We start from the raw sequence: 6,967 nt of genomic DNA, 5'->3' as shown, positions 1-6,967 counted from the left end.
TCCTCCTGGGCCTCACTCAGGATCCTGAGGGGCAGAAAGTATTATTTGTCATATTTTTACTCATCTACATTGTGACAGTGCTGGGCAACCTGTTCATTGCAGTGACTGTTTTTGCCAGTCCTTTCCTGGACTCCCCCATGTACCTCTTCCTTGCCTCTCTGTCACTCATGGATGTGGTTTATTCTACTACCATTTCACTGAAATTGATTATAGACCTATTGTTTGCTAAAAAGACAATTTCCTTCTCAGCTTGTATGGGACAGCTGTTTCTGGACCACTTTTTTGGATGTGCTGAGCTCTTCCTACTGATGGTGATGGCCTATGATCGATATGTGGCTATCTGCAAGCCACTGTACTCCCTAACGGTCATGAATAGACAGGTGTGCTTCCTGTTTCTGGTGGTGTCCTGGGTTGGAGGTTTGGTGCACTCTGTGGTTCAAGTTTTCATTGTGTACAGCCTTCCATTCTGTGGTCCTAAAGTTATTGACCACTTCGCCTGTGACATGTACCCATTATTGGAACTCACCTGCACTGACACCTATTTTGTAGGATTCATGGTGGTTGTTAATAGTGGTTTAATCTGTATGATGGTCTAATCTTTGTCCTTCTACTGATCTCTTATGGAGTCATCCTAAATTCCCTTAAAAGTCACAGTCAGGAAGGGAGGCGCAAAGCTCTGTCTACCTGCAGTTCTCACGTCACAGTGGTTTTCCTGTTTTTTTTGTTCCTTGTATTTTCATGTATGTTAGACCCATTTCCGACTTCCCCATTGATAAATTTATAACTGTGTTTTATACGGTTATCACTCCCATGTTGAATCTTTTAATATACACCCTGAGAAATTTGGAGATGGAAAATGCTATGAAAAATCTTTTCTGTAGTAAGTTAACTGTAACTATAATAAAAATGCATCAATCATACTAAAAACATTTGTTTCTAATGATGAAGCAACAGGCAGTGAATTCTAACAATGGGTGATTTTTAATTCAATGAATGAATTCTCTAGGGTTTCTTTTATTTATACAAAGGCATCAAAATGTGGAATCAATTGTCTTTTCAGATTAGAATCAACCTAATTGAAATTTTTGAGGATAAATAAAAGGTACAAATATTTGTTGTATTGCAATAAAAAATAAACTAAGTTCACCTTGTAACATTTTTTCTTAGTTTATATGAAAAATGAGATGTTAGAAGGAAGATCTTTTTTCTTTTTAACAGTGATAACCAACGTACCTTTGAGAATTTGCTTTTACTCAAATTATTGAGAAAGCAATGCGTTTAATATTTAGAGAGGTAATTTATGGAGCTAAAAGAATGCTCTAAATATTTTAATGTTCATTATTGTCTCCACAAGCAGCTTTCTGTAGCTGCATCATGCATTTTGTCTATAAGATTACTTCTGTTTCTCAGGTCAGTGTCCATGAATTTGCAGGCCAGGATATTTAAATGGGAGATGATATTGTATTTGGTTACAGACACTACATGTGAGCAGTTTTGTTAGGTGGGATGTTGAATATATTCACAAGTTGGGGTAAACCTGTATGGATTGTTTGATGATGAAAACAGATTGTAATTCTTGATGAAAGGATAGAAAATGATCCTAATCCAAGTTATAAGCACATTTTCATGATTTAGCTCAGTAGTTTTTATGTATACTTTTGCCATTCCTTAAAGAATAGATGAGACTTCTTATCTTGTCTTCATGATACAGAAGATATGGGTAAAAAAAATGTGTTATTTTGCACAGAAAGGTGTTCCCTAAAAGTTGAATTCAGCTTAAGTATTTATGATTATAGACTGTCTAAAACTGATTTGTTTTAGTACAAACAAAATTTTGTTTTGCAATTTTATGTAAAAACAAAAAACAAAAAACAGAATTTCTCAGTCTGTAGCCCATCCTGGAACAAACTAGGAAGAAGATTGGATTGCTGTCCTTGTAATATGGAACATCATCTATGCTTTGTAAGACTTTTCTAACTAAAAAAGATTTTGAAATTCTTTTATTTTAAGATTTTATTATGTATTTTTTCATGGGTACCAATAATATATGCGATTTATTTCTAAATTTTGTAGTCTCCTACCTAACTTATGATCAGTATCACTGAAAGTACCTGTGTATGCTATACTTCCCTGATCTCGATGCTCTGCCTCTTCCTAGAGGTCATCTCAGTGCTGAGTGCATTGTCAATAATAGTTCAAAATAGTATCCATTCAGTCAGTGATCATTTGGGTTGCTTCCAGTTTTAATATGCACAGAGTGTTACTGCAGATGTCCTGAAAGAAACTCTTGTGTACAGCTGTTCTGACGTTTACCTTTACAGATGGTTACAATTTTCTCAATTTGTATTTTCGGTTTCACGTCCATGAGTCGTGTGTAACAGCTCTATCATTCTACATCCTTCCAATTACTTGATATCATCAGATGTTTGATATTTTTGTAAACATAATGAGTATAAGACTGTGACTTTATTGGAGCTTTATTTTGTAATTCTATTTACTATTGAAGTTGAGCACCTTTCCTTGGTTATTGGATATTTATTTTTTATCATTTTCTATGAAATGTGTATTCATGTCTTTTGTTTATTTTTTCCTACTGGGTTGGGATGTTTTTCTGTTGTTATTAATTTGTCAGAGATCTTTTGGAATCCGGTGTACCAATTCCTAATTTATTTATCTGTATGTCAGAGTTCTATCTTTTGCACTTCTATCATTTTATTTGGTGAATAGAAGCTTCTGAATGTAGTCAGATTCCTGTATTTATGAGTATGGTAGCATTAAATGTGTTATTTAACAAATCGTTTTCTATAATGTAGTCAGTAGAATAGCATTCTATATTGTCTTTTAAAGATTTCAAATGTGATGTTTTTCAAGTTTCAAATATAATCCACTGCACATTGATTTTTGTGTACACTGTTAAGTAAATGTTATGTTTAATTTTTGTTCTACTGTAGATAACAAATTTTCTATGTACCATTTGTCAAATAGTCCATCCTTCATATATTGAGTTTTCATTTATGTCTGAGTTTAATTCGGATTTATCTGTTACAGTCAAATAACCAATTTTTCTAAAGTTGTGTTCATTTATATAACTTTACAATAATTTTTTACATATGATAGGACAAATCTTCCAACATCAGTTTTTTAAAAAAGTGATTTGGATACCTTGGGCCATTTTTCTTAATATACATGTAAATTCAGCGTTTTAGATTATTATATTAGAATTGTATTTATGCTATTGACAATTGAATCTTTTGAGCCCCGAATATAATACAACTCTGTATATATTTAGTTACTTAATGCTCTTAAAGTTTTGTAAATTGTATAAAAAATTTGTTCTTTACATCTTTTTACAAATTTCTTCATATATATGTAAATATATATTTATGTTACTTTTTTCCATAGGCTTAGAAAATAGATTTTGTATTTGTTTTTTTACAAAATAAAATTTATCTCACTTTAAATCAATAATTGACCTTAATTTTGTTAAAAGTGAGATATAGCCACTAGTACCTTACAACTTTTATGAATTGTTTTTTAATATACTTTCTCAAATTTAATTGGTATGTTCAAAATATTTTATTGACATAAAAAAGATTTGATATATTATAATGAAAAACAATTTTTTTTAAGTAGTGTTTTTGTAGTGTTGAATGTTTATACTCTTTATGTCAATGTTTTCAATTACATTCTTTGGAGTTTCTGCATTTTTAACTCAAGATTACATAAAAATTTATAAATGTTTCTTCTGGTTCACTTATTTTTCACATTTAAAGCCTTGAGTAGACATATATGGCTGTATGTGGTGGGAAGATTTAGAGAATGGGAAAATGTTCTGTTGTGTATGTCTGCATATGTGTAAAGAATTTAAATGCCTTTTTCATGTGGCTCTGTTGCCTTAAAACCAAGCTTTTGACATATTTTTGAAAAATTGAACCTACTTCCCTAATCTGATATATCATATTTATAATGTTTAAAGTCCTGATCCCCCTGTATCAATTTGTAGACTATTTCTTTTGATTGGTTAATTATTTAGAAGCAAATACCTCATTACTTGAGGTCATTTAAATGGATCTTGATATATGATAAGTGGCCTACCACTCAATATTCTTATTTAAAACAACATTTTCTGTTTAAAAGAACAATGTTCTGTACAACTCTTCAAATAATTTCAGAGGTCTGAGTAATCTGTGAAGATTTTTACTTACAATATATTAAATGTCAGATTAATTTGGAGAACATTTGATATCTTGATCACATTAAATAATTCTATCTGGGAAGTAGAAAAATATCTATTTCTTCAAGTCTTTAAGATTCTACAGCAATGCTATGTTTTCTTTTTCTTATTTATTTAATTAAATTGATTTGAGTGACAGTTACTAAAATGATACAGGTTTCAAGTGTAGAATTCAATAACACATCGTATGTATGTTCTTATCACGTAGGGTTTTCACTTTATTTTTGTTTATTTCTATATATTTTGTAATTTGTGTTACATTAAAGAAAGATATCATTTCCAGATTACGTTTTCTAAATAATTATGGCTAGTATTCAAGAAAGCTAGTAAGAAATATTTATGTTTAATCAATTCAGTCACTTTACTGACCTCTCTTATTTAATATGATATATTTTCAGTGAATTTGTTTGGATTATTGCTGAGTAATATGATATCATATTACTCAGGTTCTTAACTTTTGTGTATATATACCAACTAGCATTTTGATATGTAAACTATTAGGCCCTATTACAAAGGGAAACTCACAACTTACAATGTGGAAACATGAGTTCAGGGAAATTTAGTTATTTGTTAGATTCATCGTCCGGTACTTATATCGTGTTAGATAGTGAATTTCAGTGTCTGTGGAAATAGAGTTCATGAATGATTTTAGATACCAGATCTACAGAATCATAGAGAAATGCCAACATCTGTTTCTGTCTGTGAGTTAATTGCATGGAAGTTTACTCACCTTTAGGGTCTTGAAAATATTGTGAATGAATCTAAACTCATCGCATTATGCATCCCACTGACCTCTTAATTTTTAAAAAGAAGCTCTCTCAAATTAGTTTCATAATAAATTTCAAAGGATAATGAGGCATGGAGAAAGACAGCCATGGGAATTTCCATGCAGTAATGCAAATGGTAAAGAGAGTACAGCTTCCATAATTGTATAAGATAATGACCCAGTCAGTCCATTCATCCCTCAGGAAATGCTCCTGTGGATCATTAGAAAAGAGAGTGGACTTTGGGGAAACACATGAAAAACTTATTGCAGAGATGTGGCACTAAATTTATTTGTGGAGTAAATAATGGTATATAATATCTTCAATTTATTTCGTGCTTATTATTGTCAGGTAATTTTCAGACAGCTCTGTTTGCATGATCCTATTTAATCTCTAAAACCATCTTACGTGTTAGGTGCTCTTATAAGTCTCATTGTACAGATGATGTCACAGAGCTGATAAGTATAGATTCAGAGGCTCAAATTCCAAATAAGAATTTAGAATCTGAATTCTCGTAAAGTAGACTGCAGGACACCAAGGACACCCCTGCAAAATTATGAAACAAAGAAACAAAAGTGACCAAGTCAATATAGGAGGTAGGCAACAAATGGTCTCTGATAGTTAGTTTTCTATATTTGTCCCCAAAGTCTGTTCAACCATAATCAGGTTTTAGATGTAGAATTTTTCTTGGAATATATGAAATATTTTCAAATTAATCTTAATTTTTTCATTTTAAAAAATGAAACAAGCTGATTATTTGTTTATTAAGAACTCAAAGTTCTTGCTGCATCATTTTTATGGTCACTGCTCATTGATTTTAAAAAAGCTATTATATGGAAACTAGTTTAACTATGCAGACAAAAGGAAACATATCGAGGCATAGATTGTGATTATATGTTTTAAAAGCATCTGGACTGAAACTGAAACTGAAAATACCAACCATTTGAAGTGTAATATTAATCAGAAAGGCTGAGATGAATCTGATTTTCTGCGAGCATGGAAAGAGTTGGTCACATGGAAACAGTTTGAAGTCCTGTGATGGTACTCTTGCTGTCTTGCTCTCTGTGTCCACAGGGATGCAGCAGTGCAGGAAGGACAAGGGAGAAGGCGCCACAGCACAGAATGTAGATTGAATGGCTCTCTTGTTGTGCAGGTAACTCAGGAAGTGCATGGATACATAAAATTCAGACTAGGCTTTACATTTATAAAGAGTACATGGGTGGATTGAAAATCACAGTCTTTTCAAAGTTGTCTGAAGCAATTCTCATAATTAAGTGTATCTTTTGTGATTATGAAAATATATGAGAATTAATTCAGTTCTGTAATACTCTTGGATATTTTCATATTATAAACGTCCAGAATAAACTTAAGTTTTTAAATATCAGTACTCTTGGAAACTATTTTCATGTGTATCTATTTAGACATTTTGATGTGCAGATATTTCTAAATCTCATGACACTTTCAATTAATATGTTCTCTTAGCATTGTTTGTTAATGTTTTAAAAATTAGAGGAGAATGTAGCATCTGTAAAACCTGACTGACTTTCAGAAATCCATGGTAATACTGTAGTAAGCAAACTGTGATTTCAATTTCTATTTACGGGTGAGTTTCCACATTTCATCACATGTTTATTAGCCATTTAGTTGTATTCTTTCTTTAGATGATTCTTTTTGTGATTTACCCACCTTGCTATTGGTTCGTTTGACATTCATTTGTTAATTACTTAGATCTGTCTGTTTTAGATATTCACTGTGCGTATGTCCTCTATAATGAACATCTTTTTCCAAAACTACTTTTATTGATTGACTTTATGGTATCTATTCCTAAATCTTTAAAAAATGACACTGTATATTTGGTATTTCCATGATTCTTTAAGGAGATTCTCCCATCCCTATAATGTAGAAAATCATTTCCTCTATTAACTAGAATGTAAACATAAAGTAAACCTTGCTTTAGCTTTTCAATAAA

At 31.5% G+C, this 6,967-nt stretch overlaps 1 pseudogene; it reads left to right on the top strand.

Annotated features, from left to right (window-relative positions):
* The first annotated feature begins 2 nt into the window (after positions 1-2).
* The window catches only part of LOC105309366, an 8,349-nt pseudogene continuing 1,384 nt past the window's right edge, over positions 3-6,967 (top strand).

This window comes from Pteropus vampyrus, unplaced genomic scaffold (genome assembly GCF_000151845.1).
Source record: "Pteropus vampyrus isolate Shadow unplaced genomic scaffold, Pvam_2.0 Scaffold733, whole genome shotgun sequence".
In the NCBI taxonomy this organism is placed as follows: domain Eukaryota; kingdom Metazoa; phylum Chordata; class Mammalia; order Chiroptera; family Pteropodidae; genus Pteropus; species Pteropus vampyrus.
This window is presented reverse-complemented; position numbering and strand designations above follow the sequence as displayed.